The sequence below is a fragment of the Cynocephalus volans genome, chromosome 8 (genome assembly GCF_027409185.1).
Source record: "Cynocephalus volans isolate mCynVol1 chromosome 8, mCynVol1.pri, whole genome shotgun sequence".
NCBI lineage: Eukaryota > Metazoa > Chordata > Mammalia > Dermoptera > Cynocephalidae > Cynocephalus > Cynocephalus volans.
The window spans coordinates 64,243,684-64,261,799 of record NC_084467.1 but is presented as its reverse complement, the minus strand read 5'-3'; the positions used below and the strand labels follow the sequence as shown (position 1 = coordinate 64,261,799).

At 32.1% G+C, this 18,116-nt stretch overlaps 1 protein-coding gene across 1 annotated transcript in view; it reads left to right on the top strand.

Moving 5' to 3' along the window:
• Positions 1–18,116, top strand: part of LRRIQ3 (leucine rich repeats and IQ motif containing 3) — a 154,942-nt gene that overhangs the window by 36,047 nt on the left and 100,779 nt on the right. The gene's annotated exons all lie outside the window — the stretch shown is intronic.

Below are 18,116 nucleotides of genomic sequence, written 5' to 3'. Positions count from 1 at the left end.
CTCAGATAGCAGGATTAAATATTCTTGTGGTGGTTTTCTGATTGTGTGTTGATGAGTAACATTACTTTTATAAAATTATTAAGGCAATTATTTTTTTTATCCTTTCCACGTAAAAATTTGGAAGATGAGATTATGTAGTATCTAGAGTTCTTGGAAATAGTGGAAGCTAACTAAATGCCTTAGGCAATGATATAATTTGTTGGAGGTTTACCCAGAAAGCTCATAGAAAGTTAAGGAAGCCACAATAACTGGTCTTGGAAAATGAGCAGCAATGAGAGGCAAGGCAGAGTCAAGACTACGCCAGAAAAACAGTGTACTCAGGGTGCTCCTATTTATCTGTTACTATTGGCTTCTAGTCTTTCCTTTATTCTGTTGTAGATGCCATGAGTACTCTTTTCTTGTCCTTGTGCTTTTGGATTGTTCTTAAAAGTACAAATCCAGGGAGAAAGCAATGAAAATGAATTGGCTGAAACTTGGTTGTATTCATTCTCCATTAGTGCTTAAGAAAACAGAAAAAATTAATTTGTGTCCTTAAGTAATCCATGTATTGGAGATGGCAACATATTACTACAAGTAGCCAAAACTGAAGGGTTTTCAGGTGCTGTACAGCTGTACTAATTGTACATTAAGATTTGAGTGCGTAGACCACATTATCGTAAATAGGCAAAAGTGAGATGCCATCTCTAGAATATTTTGATGAGTAAAGATTTCTTATTTTAAACTTAATTCACAATTGTGTTTGTATATTTATATGTATACAGGCATACTTTGGGGATATTGCAGGTTTGGTTCAAGACTATAGTAATAAAGTGAATACTGCAATGAAGAGAGTCACACAATTTTTTTGCTTTCCCAGTGCATATAAAAGTTGTGTTTACACTGTACTGTAGTCTACTAAGTGTGCAATTCTGTATGTATAAAAAACAGTGTACATAACTTAATTAAGAAATACTTACTGCTAAAAAATGTTAACAATTATCTGAGCCATCTTTTTGCTGGTGGAGGGTCTTGCCATGATGGCTGCTGACTGATCAGGGTGGTGGTGGCTGAAGGTGGGGATGGCTGTGGCAGTTTCTTAAAATAAGATAACACTGAAGTTTGCCACATAGATTGACTCCTTCTTTCATGAAATATTTCTCTGTAGCATACGATGATATATATATATATATATATATATATATATATATATATTTTTTTTTTGTCTTTTTCGTGACCGGTACTCAGCCAGTGAGCACACCGGCCATTCCTATATAGGATCCGAACCCGTGGTGGGAGCGTCGCTGCACTCCCAGCTCCGCACTCTCCTGAGTGCACCACGGGCTCGGCCCCATACGATGATATTTGGTAGCATTTTACCCACAGTAGAATTCATTTCAAAATTGAAGTTAGTTCTCTCAAAACCTGCTGCTGCTTTATCAACTAAATTTATGTAATATTTTAAATCCTTTGTTGTCATTTCAGTAATGTTCACGGCATCTTCACCAAGAGTAGATTTCATTTCAAGAAACCCCTTTCTTTGTCCATCCATTAAAAGCAAACTTCTCATCCATTAAAGTTTTATCATGAAACTGCAGCAATCAGTCCCATCTTCAGGCTCCACTTATCATTCTAGTTCTCTTACTATCCACCACATCTGAAGTTACTCCCTCCACTGAAGCCTTGAACCCTTCAAAGTCATCCATGAGGGTTGGAATCAACATCTTCCAAACTCCTGTTAATTTTGATATTTTGACCTCCTCCCATGAATACAAATGTTCTTAATGGCATCTACAGAGGTGAATTCTTTCCAGAAAGTATTCAATTTACTTTGCTCAGGTCCATCAGAGGAATCACTGTCAGTAGCATCTATAGCTTTAAAAAATATTTTTTAAATAATAAAAGCTGAAAGTTGAAATTATTTCTTAATCCATCAGCTCCAGAATGGCTGTAGTCATCAGGATGAGACTGAATAATTTCCTCATTTAATTTCAAGTTTATACCAAATAATACACACACACACACACACACACACACACACACACACACACACACACACACACACACACACACACACACGTTTCTTTTGGTGTTATCAGCACAAAATTATCCCAAGTGAGCTAACTGGACAGCCCTACACCAAATAATTTTAATTATACTAATACTTTAAAAGATGTTTTGATTGCTTTGAAACTCAAAAAAAAAATAGAGTTGTGTATTAGTCTATTTAGAAACTTATTTTCCATTTTCAGAAGTGGCACTAGAAGCAGAATATTTTGTATGTTTGCTTTCTTTCAGAATGAATGGCTTTATTCATGTCTTCTTGTCCTCCTTAGACTCAGTGGCAGACTGATGATATAGAAAGGTGGTGAACTCACTCCAACATACTATGGGTCTTCCTGCACTTGGAGCAGGAACAGCACATCTACTCACCAACAATAGTGGCATAGCCTTCATGCACACCCTGATGATTCAAGCTGTCACGGCAGGATCACCTTTGTCTGCCTTCTCTACTGTTCTGAGTACAGTCCTAGCTCTTTTAAGCAAGAATTTGTGGCCATTCCAGAAACAAGTATTCTTTAAAAATACATAATTCAAATCAAATTGCACATAACACATGACACTGAAATTTAAGCTACTTTAACGGCCAACTTTGTGTCTGTGACCTATACATAGGTTTTGGCTACCTAATTTAAGGACAATTTGGCTGCCTACTTTACGAAGTCATAAAGTCATATTACAGTGTAGCATTTCCTTGGTTGTGGTGGACTGGGTATAGACGTGATTAATTTTGCTTACGGACGGTGGGTAAACACTTAGGAGGACATCATGCCTACACTGAAACTTTAATAATACCTGAGGAATATGTGAATCTCATTATCTCATTTGATAAGATAAGTAAGAACTTGAGAAGCAGTAGTTTTTTAATAGAGTAGAAGTGTTGATGACACTGTTGGTGTGAATGTAGTCTGGTGCAGCCATTGTGGAAAACAATATGGTGTTTCCTAAAGACATTTAAAAGGGAACTATCATATGCCCCAGAAATCCCTCTTCTGGGTATATACCCAAAGGAAATGAAATCACCACCATGTGAAGATATCTGTGTACCCATGTTCAGTGCAGCATTATTCACAATAGTCAAGATAGGCAAAGAACCCAAATGTCTGTCGACAGAAAAATGGATAAAAATGTTGTCATATATGCTAAAAACTAATTCTTGGTTGAATTAATGTCTACATTGGTGAGTTCAAGGTATTACATTTAGTAATTAAAAAATTTGTAGAAACTAATCAAACAATATTATGTCTGGCCATTCATATATTCTAGCTACTGTCTTTATGGCAATGAATGTAAACTGAATTAAAATAAAAAGATAAAGCCATAGTTGTACTCTGGTGTAGAATTAGCTTAAACTATGTTTTATAGATGCTTGCAATGCTGGCACCTAACCATGCTTATTTGTAGAATCATTTGTTTATATGTATTTTGAATTGATGATCTGTCATGTCCTATTAAGAAATTGAAGTATCTTACAACTATATATAGATAGAACAATATATTTTTTAAAATTTACTTTGAATTTTACTGGGATTTGCTCTAGGAACCATGCTTTTCATATGCTCTTGAAAAATAATGTAGGCTCTTTAATTATTGGCTAGAATATTCTTTATATTTTCATTAAGTAATTGATAAGGCATTATTCAAATCTTACTCATTTACTGTTCCTTACTGATTTTTTGATTACTTGTTTTATAAATTACTGAGAGAAGTGTGTTAACAGCTCTCACTTTGATTGTTCTTATATCTTTATTTCATTATAGTTAGGTCAAATTTTCCTTTATATATTTTAAGCTATGCTATTTCATTGTATAAGTAATTTTAAATTATGTCAATCTGATAATTGAAACTTTTATCTTTGTGAAATGACTCTTGCTTCATCAATAAACTTAATTTTTCTGACAAAGTTTTTTTAAAAATCAGATATTGTATTTATACTAGCTTGTTTTGAGTTTATTTTTTGCTTCGTATTTATTTTCTATCCATTTACATACACACACACATGCACACACACACACACACACATATATATATATTATCTCATAAATAACAGGTTATTTTAAACCCAGTCTGACAATTCTTCTATTAACTATCATATTTGGACTGTTTTGGAAATTAAATGCACTGTGTTATTTTGTGCTTTCTGTTTGTTCCTCCTGTTATGACAATTTTTACCACCATCTTTCTTGCCTCCTTTGGGATTGAATTTTTTATTTTTGCATATACCCCCACTTTATTTTGAAGGATACACTGTATATTTCCATTGTTGAAGTTGTTACCCTGGCAATTAAAATATGCATAAATACCTTAATAAAGTCTAAAGTAATCAGTATCTTTACTCTTTTTTTTGATCATATAAAGACTTTAGAACACTAGCTCCATTCAATTTTCTTCCTAACTTTTACATTATTGTTGAAATTTATTTTAATTTTATTTCTGAATCCTATGTGCCATCAATATTGTTATTTTTTATGCAGTCAGTTTTCATATCAGGAAATATTACCCTTTTGTATAGGTAGTGGCAAGCCATTGCAAGTGTTTAAGCACAGAAAAGATATCATCAGATGTTACTCAACAAATTATGTGGAGAAGAAATTATAAGAAGGGAAGACTAATGGCAGCAAGCATAGGCTTCTAAAATAGTTTGAGTTGTAAGAGCCTTGATGAAAATACAGCTGTAGGGATTGAAGAAAAGTTATTTATAGGTGCAATACAGAGATTTTGGTGAGCAATTGCATAGCAGTGGTTATGGTAGGAAAAAGGAGTACACAGTAGATGACACTAAAGATTTCGGTTTATGGGATTGCATGGATAGTGGCCAGTCCTCATTCCTTCTTTCCCTAACTTCTTCCTTTTCCCTTCCTTCCTTTTCTTTTTCCTTCTCTCTTCCTTCCTCTCTTCAAATTTCTTCCTGGACAGTTTGAAGTCAAGTTCTCCTTTTTTTTTCTAAAGCAAGCATAAACCAAAACCTCCTTGGTAGAGTTGTTAGGTTTTTCTATATATATTATCCTGACATCTGTGAACAGGGACAATTTGATCTCATCTTTTCCAATTTGTATGCCCTTTATTTCTTTATCTTGCCTGATTGCTCTAGCTAGTACTGCCAATACTGTTGAATAGAAATGGTGAGAGTGTGCATCCTTGTCTTGTTCCTAAAGCTTTTCCCCATTCAGAGTGTTGTTGGTGGTGGATTTGTCATATATGGATTTCATTGTATTGAGATACTTTCCTTCTATGCCTAATTTGTTGAGAGTCTTTATTATGAAGGGATGTTGAATTTTGTCAAATGCTTTTTCTGTGTCTATTGAGATAATCATATGGTTTTTGTCCTTGATTTCGTTGATGTGGTTTTATCACATTTAATGATTTGTATGTATTGAGCCATCCTTGCATCCCTGGGATGAATCGCACTTGATCATGTATAATCTTTTTGATGTGCTGTTGTATTCTGTTTGCTAATATTGAATCTAATCTGAAAATATCTGTCTCTTAATTGGAGTGTTTAATTTATTTACATTTAATGTTATCATTGATAACTATCTGATTTTTTTTCAAAAATATTTTGAAAATATTTTTATCAAAGATATTTTCAGATTATGTTAAATATTAGCAAAAAGAATACAACAACACCTCAGAAAGATTGTACAACATGATCAAGTGGGCTTCATCCCAGGGATGCAGTAAATGGTACTGGAAAAATTGGACATCTATATGCAGAAGAATAAAACTAGATTTGTACCTCTCACCATATACCAAATTCAACTCAAAATGAATTAAAGACTTAAGTTTAAGACCTGAAACCATAAAATTACTAAAAGAAAACATGGGACACATTTCAGAAAGTAGGACTGGGCAAAGACTTTATGAGTAATACCCCAAAGTACAAAAGAAAAACAAATGGGATTATATCAAACTAAAATGCTTCTGCACAGCAAAGGAAACAATCAACAGAGAGAGCAGAAAGACAACTGATGAAATGGGAGAAAATATTTGTAAACAATATATCTGACAAGGAATTAATATCCAGAAATTTCACAGTAAAAAAATCAAATAGTGCAATTAAAAAAATGGGCAAAGGAACTGAATAGACATTTTTCAAAGGAAGACATACAAATAGCCAATAGGTACATGAGAAAATGCTCAACACAATTAATCATCAGGGAAATGCAAATCAAAACCACATTGAGATATCATCTCACCCCAATTTGGCAAGTTTTAAAAAAGACCAAGAAAAACAAATGGTGGTGATGATGTGGAGAATGGAGAATCCTCTTGCACCATTGGTGGGACTTTAAAATAGCACAACCATTATGGAAAACGGTATAGAGGTTTCTGAAACAGCTACAAATAGAACTACTATATTGATAGAGTTTGGATGTGTTGTCCCTCCAAAACTCATGTGGAAATCTAATCCCCAATGTGACAGTGTTGGGAGCTGTCTGAGTCATGGGAGCAGATCCCTCATGAATGGATTAATGCTCTCCCGGGGGGGGGTGGTGAGGGTCCTGAGTGAGATCTCACTGTAATAGTTCCTGTGAGATTTGGTTGTTTAAAAGACCCTGGCACCTCCTCTCTCTCTCGCTTCCTCTCGCCATGTGATCTGCTTGTAACCACCAGCTGCCTGTCACCTTCCACCATGAGTAGAAGCAGCCTGAGGCCTATACCAGAGACAGCTGTCCATGAATTGTAAGCCAAATAAACCTCTGTTCTTTATAAATTACCCAGGCTTAGGTATTTTGTTATAGCAACACAAAATGGGCTATGACATACACAATCCAGCAATACCACTTCTGGGTATATACCCAAAGGAATGCAAATAATCACGTCAAAGGCATCTCTGCACTCCCATATTCATCACAGTTCTATTTACAAAAGCCCAAATATGGAACCAACCTAAATGTCCATTGATGGATGACTGAATAAAGAAATTGTAGTTTATATATTCAGTACAATACTACTCACTATAAAAAAGAATGAAATTCTGTCATTTTCAGCAACATGGATGAACTTAGAGGAAATTGTGCTAAGTGAAGTAAGGCAGACATAGAAAGAGAAATCCCATATGTCCTCATTCATAAATGGGTGCTAAGAAGAAAGGAAGGAAGGAAGGAAGGAAGGAAGGAACGAAGGAAGGAAGGAAGCAAGGAAGGAAGAAAGGAAGGAAGGAAGGAAAGAAGGAAGGAGTGTAAGAAAGAAACCATAATAATACATTAATCTTTCAGAAGGAGAGAACAAATCTATGGTTATTAGAAGTGTGGGCGTAAGGAGGGGGGATGGGGAGAGATTGGATAAGGCACATAAAGAATAATTATGATTTGTAATAATGAGTATGCTAATAATATTGATTTGATCACCATATGTTGTACACTGGAGATGATAGTCAACATTGTACTCCAAAAATATGTATAATAATAATTTAAGAAATAAGAGAATACTTCCCATTCTTTGCTAATAAATATAAATGAAATAAATATTAAAAGCAATAATAATACTATCATTGATATAGCTGGACTTGCATGCCCCGTTTTGCTTTACTTTTTGTATAAATTGTGATTTTTTTTCTCTATCTCTTCTTTACCACATTCTTTTAAATTAAATATATATTTTCTAGTTTATCATGTAATTCCTTTGTTGATTTTTTTTTGTACTGTGTTTTTTGTTATTTTCTCAGTGGTTGCTCTATGTATTACAATATGTATCTTATCACATTTTACTTGAAATTAATACTAACTTAATTCCAGTAAAATATAGAACTTTGCTCCAGTGTAGCTCAAATCCCTCTGCCTTTTGTTGCCCTATTGTTGCTATATATATATACAGTATAATAAATAGTCCAATAAGTAAGCGATAGAACAAAGAACTACTAGAGAAAAAAGACACTATTCCCAGATCGTTTTAGCACTTATATATATATAAACCATCATATATATTGCTGATATATTTATAGTGCTATAATTATTGCTTTATATAATATTATGTTTTTTAAAGATGTTAAGGGAAGGAAAAATATATACTTACAGACTTTTAAGTTACCAATGTATTGAAATTTCTATTATTTATCATTTCTTCATGTCAGTTTACTTCCTTTCTTTAATATAGCTCCATGTTCTCCCCACTCATTGAGCTATTACTGTATACTGTATACTGTGTTATTATTGCAGGTCAGCAATCAGGGCAAACCCGGGGCAGCCATAATACCCAGCACCTTTTGATAGGTCACTTCCACCCACAAGTTGCCCAGTTTGTTTTCACTAGTAAACAATATCATTTTCTTTAATTGCCATAACATGAAATAGGTTAGATGGCACTTATCTACCAGAATGAGAATGATATGTAAGCAAACAAAAACTATCAAAATTGACCCAAGAAGAATATACGTCTCTACAGACCAATAACTAAACAACAGAATAAGGAACTAAAAAGAAAAAGGACGGTGTTTCTAGATGGTTTTGTTGCTGAGTTCTACCTAATTTTTAACAAACAAGATTATAATATTGCTTAAGCATTTTTGCCCACAGAAAAAGGTTTTAGAACACCAGTTACTTTTATAGGTATATAAATTTTATATAATTTTATAATTTTATATAAATTTTGTATAATTTTAATTGTAACAAATACTAGAGTAATGAGAATGAAAATTATTGCCCAGAATCAGGAATATGTGTAGACACAAAAATTAAACATTGGTGACTCATAATGTCCAGCAATATATGAGAAGTTTAATAAATCATGACCAAATAGTGTTTAATTCAAGAATGGAAGGATAATAAAAAAACAGGGACCTTATCAAAAATTTAATAAAAATAAAAAATGGAATCATGTTAATAAGTGTTCAAAAAGTAATTTAATAAAATTAACAGCCAATTCTAATAAAAATAATAAAATGGGGTTGGGCTATCTACTGAATACTATCACACTTAATTTTAAAATTTTAGTATAGTAAGAAATGCCAAATTTGTAAAGCACATTGTTTTAGAGTTTCAAGCTAATTCCATAAAACAATAAGATAAATCTGGCATAGTTTAAAAAATAATAAATAATTGTATTTGTATATGGTGTATTTATATACATGGTATACAAAGAGATTAATAGAATTAATGAAGTCATTTGGCTGGTGGCTGGATGCAAAACACTCATATGTAAAATTGGATGATTTTTCTCTATACTCTACTCATAAAATCCAAATTGAATAGAAATGAGGAAAATATTCTTATTTAACATAGTATTAAAAGTGGAAAAATTTAGAGAACAACATATAAAAGATCAAGGGTCTATGTAAAAAAAAGATAACCTTATCAAAGGATAAGACTCAAGCATATATAAATAAGTACCATATATCTCGGTGGAATTTCAGTATAATACAAAAACCATGCTTTTCCAAATATTGAAAATTACTGTCAAGCTACTATAATGAATATTTCATCATATTGACACAGGGATAGACAAATCAGATGAACAGAATAGAGGGCTTCTAAAAAGATCTGTGTATATAAGGAGATATCAAAGTATGATAGAATAATAATTTAATTGAATATTTTAATTGATGGGGAAATGGTGGTTTATTTAATAACCAGTGGTGGTAAAATTGGCTATCTTTCTAAATGAAAACATCATTGTTTCTCTGCTGAATAGTGTACATAAAAATACATTTCAGATAGGTTAAAATATTAAATTTAAAACATTGGAAGATAATTCAGTTGAATATTTTTCTAACCTTGATGTGACAGAGACTTTTTGTAAGTAATCTATAAATAGGGAAGATTTACTTAATGACATTAAGAAAAAAGTCAGTACAAATCAGGGAATTTGAATTGCCAGGTCAATGGGTACCTACGCTTTATTATTGTACTGGTACTAGTAATTGCCAGTTATACTGTGTATTATTAATATTTTAAAGACAATATCTGTTTTTTTATTACTTCTGCTAGTAATAGTCCTACTGATAACACATAGAACCAAACAAGATCTTATGAAAATTTGCTTATCTTTCCTTCATACTTTCTACATGAGACTGTTGTCCTTAGGTAAAGTCTAGCGGAATGAGCCACATGGTTGAATGTGGTTAGAGGTAGCATTTAAAGGCTATGCTGAAAACTAATATTTCTAATTGGATTAAAATATGCACACTTTGGGCTGGCCCCATGGTGCACTCGGGAGAGTGCAGCGCTTGGGAGCGCAGCGGCGCTCCCGCTGCGGGTTCAGATCCTATATAGGAATGGCCGGTGTGCTCACTGGCTGAGCGCGGTGCCGGCGACACCAAGCCAAGGGTTGCCATCCCCTTACCGGTCACAAAAAGACAAGAAAAAAAAAGGAAAAAAAAATATGCACACTTTTACATCTGTCTATATTTTTACTTTCAACCACTGTCAAAATTCCCTGAAAAAATATAATCTTTTATCATTGCTTTGGATTTTTAAAAAAAAAAAATCTTTTGAGTTAGAAATGTTCTAAAGATGATGACAGGTTTTTTTTTTTACTGATTGTAATGATTATTTTTTAAAACAATTTGATATGCCTTTTTTATTTTCCAGTAGAAAAAACTGAAAGATGGCACTACATTATAACTAATCACTTTCTTTTGGGGACAGATAGACTATAGATATGGTACTTAGCAGGACAGCTAGCTATACTCTCTTAAATTAATATTTATTTGAATTATGGGTCTTTATAAGTTTTGCTCTTCATGCTTATACATTTTATAACTTATTAACAGTATGTTACATATTACTGTAAAATCTTAATACTTACATAATGGCTTGAAGTTTTTCATTAATATGTAAATTTCAAGTGCTTTGCTGATAAAATTTTGTAGATATTTTGAAAGCCTTCTAAATGTATATATGTTCTTTCTGATTGAAAAATTACTGTGATGAACACTTCCTTTGACTTTTGATGCTCACTTCCCAATATTTTTCTATTGAACCCAGATAATTAACAGCAAAATTTGAGAACTCAAATTTTTAAAAAGTGTTCTAATATTTTTATTATCAATAATATCTATTTGTTGAATTGTGAACTAATAATTCATTCAATAATTTACTTTGTTATCTAATCCCAGAGAGAGAAATCTCTTTTTTCCCTTACAATTGCTGAATTTATTACCTGACCTTTTGACAGTTTCATTGGGGAGGAGAATTGAATCTGGTGAATCTATGTCTTTTTAGAGACCTATTTATGGGCCCTTATTTTGGCTTTCTAGCCTTTAAATTTCAAGCCTTGATAGTATTCTTTAATGCACAATCTTACTTTTCCAGAGTTACGACAGAGTGAAACTCTGTTACCTTAATTTCAGTAGGGCAAGGGCAAGAGCTCCAGGTAAAAGGCAATGCAATTATTATTATTATTATTATTGTTGTTGTTGCTGTTGTTGTTATTATTATTATTATTATTATTTTGGTCTACTGTCTGCACCAACAAAGTTTTCTAATATTGAGTACTCCCTGCTGTGGAAAAAACTCCCTAACCTGGGCAATTCATATTTTATTATTTCACGTATACTGTTCGTTTAGTTTTTTTTTCTTTTTTAATATATTTTGATTTTAAAAGAGGTTAGAAATTTTATAGTGGGATTTTGCAGGTTTTTTTTTTTTTTTTTGCTTAAAACAACAGAACTTTATTCTCTCACAGTTCTGGAGGCTAGAAGTCTGAAATCAAGGCGCCTCTGAAGGCTGTAGGGAAGAATCCTTCCTTGCCTCTTTCAGCTTTTAGTGATTTCTGGCAATCCTTGTCTCATAGCTGCATCACTTCACTTCCTGCCTTTATTGTCCCCTGCTCCTTATATGTCCCTCTGTGTCTTCATATGGCCTTCTTATAAGGACACTAGTCATTGGATTTAGGCCCTACCCTAATCCAGTATGACCTCATCTAAACTAAATTTGGACTATTTTTAATTGAATGATGCTCTGAATTATATTGTTTTATTTCTTTGTATGGAGTTTCTGTTTTACATTATGCATTTTAAGTGTTCAAAACTTGCTTTTTCTTGTCTTTTAATTTTTGTTTATTTTATTCCTCTGCTCTTGTAGAAGATTCTTGTTTATTTTACTATCTGTTCCAAGGTTTAATTTTTTAGAAGTCACAGATTCCTTTGAGAATCTGATGAAAGTTATTGGTAATATTCCCAGTGTAATTTATACATGCATATTCAAATACAGTTTGCTTACAAATTCACTGGGCTCATACCTCCATGTTAAACTATGGTATATACCATAACTTTTAAATTTTTCTGTTTTAGCCATCATTCTCGAAAAATTATAGTCAATCTGCGTACTTCTACAGAAGATCCAAGATGCCACTCCTCCCCCACCCGTTTCCTTGACTTCTTGAGATCTAGTCTGTCTCGTGCTGTCTAATAAGGATCTTAATGTATTAATAAAGCCATTTGTAGGAGGCAAACTGAACTTTTATGACCTCCTCATTTTTTTTTTTTTTTTTTTTTAACTCCTGGGCTATTTACTATTTTCTTGTGAAAGTTTTAATTGCTAAGACAGCCAGACAGTTCAGGACCTCTGGCCACTAGTTCATCAAGAAGTCAGTTCCTAAGTTAGAATGTTATTTGGGAAGCCTCAAGTAAAATAAGATGAAATGGAAATATGAAAAAGTTTTTGAGGTGAAATAATTGATCTCTTTAAACCTTAATTTTTGATTTAATTTTTTCTTATAATTCATATTAACAAGAGAGAAAGAATCTTTCACCAAGAAGTTCCTCCAATGTAGGTTTCATAAGAGCAGTAACTTTGGATTTTTAATTAACATATCCCCAGAGTCTACAGCAGTGCTTTTTGAATGAATGAGTGTTTGAGCAGTGCAGCGGTTAAGAGTAAATGAATAAATAATTCTGATGAGAAGGAAATCAGATTTTAACATCTACAGGTTGTGGAAATGATTTGTGCCTTTTCTGAGTCCTGGTTTTACCTCCTATCAGCTATTATAAAAACAAATAATTAAATAAAAGTGTCTTTTAAAAAGAAAATTAAAACAAAATTTAAAATTATTTTTAAAATAAGATGCATGTAAAATTAATAATATAGAATATTAAGAACATAGGACAATTAAAAATAAACCTAATTATTAACATTATTCACAAAACATATCTCATATATTTTTTGTTCTTTTCCTCATTTACCACTTTTGTTGCATTAGTGAATATTTTATAGTAACATTAAAAATTTTTTAATGGTGTTTTAATTGTATATTTTTAGTTATTTTCTTGGTGTTTTTCCTAGGCATTACAATATACTTCTTAACTTATCACATCTCCTTCAAATTGAGATATAGAAACATTACTACTGTATGGCATTATTCCTTTCCCCTCTTTTTGTGCTGTTAATATTATACATATTACATCTATATATGCTACAAAACCAAGAGTTCATATTATAATTATCACTTTATAAAATGTTATGTATTTTTATTCATAAAAGAGGGTAACCAAAAATGACCACCCCAATAAAAACTGATTGGTATAAATTAGAGACGTTAAACTTCTTCAGTTATTATGGATATATAAATCAAAACTGTGAGAAAACATCACAAACTCATTAGATTAAATAGAATTAAACCATCTGAAAACACCAGTGTTGGTGAGGAAGTAAAGCAGTGGAAATTCTTGTGTATTGCAACCACTTTGTGCAACTACTCAGTACAACCATTTTGAGCAACTGTCTGGCAGTATTTACCAAACAACACATATAACACCTATGGCCCAGCAATTCCACTCTTTCCAATAAAAATGAATATACTAATAATATTAATAAGAATATTCATCAAAAATAATCTAAATGAACATCAACAATAGACTGGATTAATAAATTGAAGTGTATTCATATAATAGATTACAACAAAACAATAACTAACTCACTACTAATACATTCTAAAGCATACTTGAATCTCTCAAAAACAGTACTGAGTAGAATAGGACAGCATAAAACCAAGAATTATTGTCTTTTAAGGAAGCTAAGAGAAGAAGGGAGAGAAAGTAGAAATAGAGTTTGTTATATTAATGGTCCTATTTATCATTTCTAATTGTCTTCATTTGTTTCTGTGGATTTGAATTATCATTTGGTATCGTTTCACTATTCCAAAATACCTTTGCTCCAACATGCTCCTGTGCTATTATTGTCAAATATATTGTATTTGTATATGTTATAGATGCAACAATACAATTATGTATTTTATGTATATATGTTTTATATAATTGCTTTTAAATTAGCTAAGAAAATAAATGTGAAAAAATCTAAATGTATACTGTTTAAAAATTATACAATTACCTTTATCATCAACTCTTTTTTTTTCATGTTGATTGAAATTACTGTCAGAGATCACCTACCTTGAGCCTTAAGAGAACTTCCTTCAGTATTTCTTATAAGACATGTCTGCCAGAAGCAAATTCTCACAGTTTTTATTTATCTGAGAAAATTTGTATTTCACCTTCAGTTTTTATAGATAGTTTTGCTGGATTTAAGATTACTGGTTGAGTTTTTGGGTTTTATTTTTCCTTTTATTACTTTGAGTTGTCATACTACTACTGCCTTCTACTCTCCATTGTTTCTTACACAAAGTCAGTAGTTAACCTTTTGAGTGTGGGATTGCCTTATGCATGACTGGTCATTTCTCTTGCCACTTCTAAGATTTTTCTCTTTGTCTTTAGATTTCAACACTTTTACCATGATGTGTTTGAGTGTGGATCTCTTTATGTTTATCCTACTTGTATTTCACTGGGCTTCTTGGATGTGTAGATTAATTTTTTTCATCAAATTTTATAATTTTTAGCTACTCTTTCTTCTAATATTTTTTCTGTCTTCTCTCTCTCCTGTCCTCTGGTATTCCCATTACTCATACTTAATGGTGTCCCACAATTCTTTGTAGATGTGTTTATTTGACTTTATTTTTTTTCTCTGTTTTTAGATTGCATAATCTCTATCAATCTCTTCAAGTTTTCTGATATGTGTCTTCTTCCAATTCAAATCTACTGTTGAGACACTCTAGTGAAAATTTTTATTTCAGTTATTGTGCTTTTCATTTGTAGAATTTCCATTTCTTTAAAAATAATTTCTATGTGATTATTGATCATCTCTATTTGAAAAGGGACTGTCATCATACCCTAAGCTTGATTTCTGTAAAACATGTGTGAGAGTACTTCAAAAAGTTTGTGAAAAAATAGAATTAAAATATAATACAAAATTTTCCATGAACTTTTTGAAGTATCCTTGTATTTACTAGTTTAAGCTTGATTTTATATATATATATATGTCTTTAGCTTTATATGTAATATATAAATAAATATAATCCTTTAACTATATATATAATGCAGTTGGCTCTTCATATCCATGGATTCTGCATCCATGGGTTCAACCAACTGCAAATTGAAAATACTTTTAAAAAACTATAAAAAATAGCAATATGACAAAATAACACAAACAAAAATACAGCATAACAACTATTTACATAGCTTTTGCATTGTATTAGGTATTATAAGTAATCTGGAGATGATTTAAAGTATGTGGGAGGATATATGTAGACTATATGTAAATATTATGCTATTTTATATAAATGACTTGAGTATCCATGGACATTCATATCTATAGTGGGAGGTCTTGGAACCAGTCCCCTGTGGATACTGAGAGACAGGTACACTGCTTTGAAGTCTTTCTTAAGTATGTCATTTGGTTACTGTCAAAGGCAGTTTCTGTTGCCTGCTTTTATTTTGTATATAATTTATATTTTCATATTTCTTTGCCTGTCTTGTAACTTTTTGTTGGAAAGTGAGGATTTTAGGTACTATATTGTAACAAACCAGGATACAATACCTCCAGCCAGGATTTCTTGTTGTTTGCTTATTTCTTTGTTTAAGACTTGGCTAGATTATTTTAGTAAAGTCTATTTCCCCTACATTGTGCAGCCTTTGATATTGCTTCTTAGAGGGAACATCTTTGGCCAGGTGCAGTACTCTTGGAATGACAGTGATTTTACAGGGCTTTCTTTGACTGTCTCTTCTCTGATTTCTGTGTTTATCTGTCTGAACTCTTAGATATCACCCAGTGTTATCCTCCACTAATTGGCAGTTGATTGCTCTATATTTTTGACAATGCTCTGAGACATAAATTGCTCCACAGCCTGATTCATTTTCGGTTGGGCCCCTTTACAGGGTAATCTTTGAAGCAAGTCTTTGCAGTTTGTTCTGAACCTAGAACAGCTCTTCTTAGTTGTCTCTTTCCCCGATTTTCTCTGGTAACTTCAAACTGGCCTACAGTTTAGCTTATTACTCTCTTGGAGCCACCAGCCTCCTCTTAAATGCTTAACATCACAATCTCTATTTTTTCTAAGATTGTCCTTAGGGCTGAACTTCCTCAGACTCTTTTCCATAAAGTCAGATCACTTCAGGGAGTTTTTAGAATTTTCTGTTATTATGGGCTAGATTTATCCCTGGGCAAGACCTCCATGCAAATGCTCTAGAACAGGGGGATAGGTCAATGCCCCCTTCTCCACTTATTAGAGAATATAAGCCCTGTGGTATTAGTGACTTTTTTTATTCTTCAAGGAGCACATAATGGACATTTGCACAATACTAGTTTTTCCCTTGAAATTATTTCTTTTCGTTTTGGCGATTGGCTGACCGCTAGAGATTTGCATTACCAGTTTCTCTTGTGGCTAAATGTGTTCATCTGGCTACTTTTTTTTGGTTATATTTGAAATTGAGCAGAAGTATAACTTCTACTTTACATGCTCAAATGATTATAGTACCTGCTTTGTTTTCGTATCTTCCCTTTTTCATTGGCTGGAATGCATCCATCCTGTTGGTTGATGACAGTGCCTTTGAGTATGGTGAAGCTGGGCTGAATATTTTTATGGAGTATAGCTAACCCACCAGCCTGGACTGGTCATCATGAGAGAGAAGTAAAATTTTTGTCTCATTTAAATCATTATAAATTTCATTCTCTTACTATATTTTGCCTTAACTATTTATTAGGTCATGAATAAAAATATTTTCAATGAAGGAATAAATATATGGAGCATAGTTAAAATGTTTGAGAAATAGGAAGATTACTTTACTTGAATTATTTTGGTTTATTTCTGATATTGAATAGTAATTGTAACAGTAGCTTCTCTGCCTGGTTCAATATTCTGCTTCAAATATTTTTTCTATTTTATCATGTAGTATGGATGTTATTTATTTTTGGAAAATTGTCTCCATGATATTGATGTGGTTTACTCTGATTCTCTCTTACTAAGTTTTTAAACAGATTGGCTGCTGAATTTTATTCAATGTCTTTTCTGCATCTATAATCATTCATTTCTCTTCCTCTAATTTGTTGATGTAATGAGTTTTCCAATACATGATCATCATGTTATTATTCTTTGCTTTGCTTATATTGCTAGATTCTTTTCACTAAGATTTAGAATTTTTGTATCTATATCCAAAAGCAAATTGGTCTATGGTGTTCTTTTTATTGCGTTATTGAAACAGGTAGGAGGTGTAGTGTTGAATAAGTTTAATGAGAGAGGACATCCTTCCTTTATTTTTGATCTTAGAGGAGAAATATTTAGTGTTTACTATCAAGTATAATGTTAGTTTGTAGATGACATTTATTAGATAATATTTCAGATATATTAGGTAAATAAAACAAAGCATCAAAATTAATCTCACCTGTTTCTACCTTTTTGTAGTGTGGCTAATAGAAAATTTAAAATTATTTTATGGCTTACATTATATTCTGTTGGACCTTTCTTCTCTTGAGTATTTTACCAAGTACTTGTAATATAGTACACATATATTTTTTCTGGTACCAAAATTACTTTTACCACAATAAAAAGTTATTTCTTCACTGTGGAGGGAAACAAAAGACTTCACCCCGTTTACCTTGTATTTCTATAGATAATTTAACCATATTCTCCGGTCTCTATATTTTAAAATGCATAGCCAGTTGTAAGTACAGAATTGTTTGTGAATTCATAGCTGCAAAAATTTCTCAGCACTCATTCATCTCTCGATGAATGTTGATGAAGAAATCTTAATCCTTTAGTAATAAAATAAAAGCAAATACTACATTAAATTTACTACTACCATGTTTTCTAAGATGTAA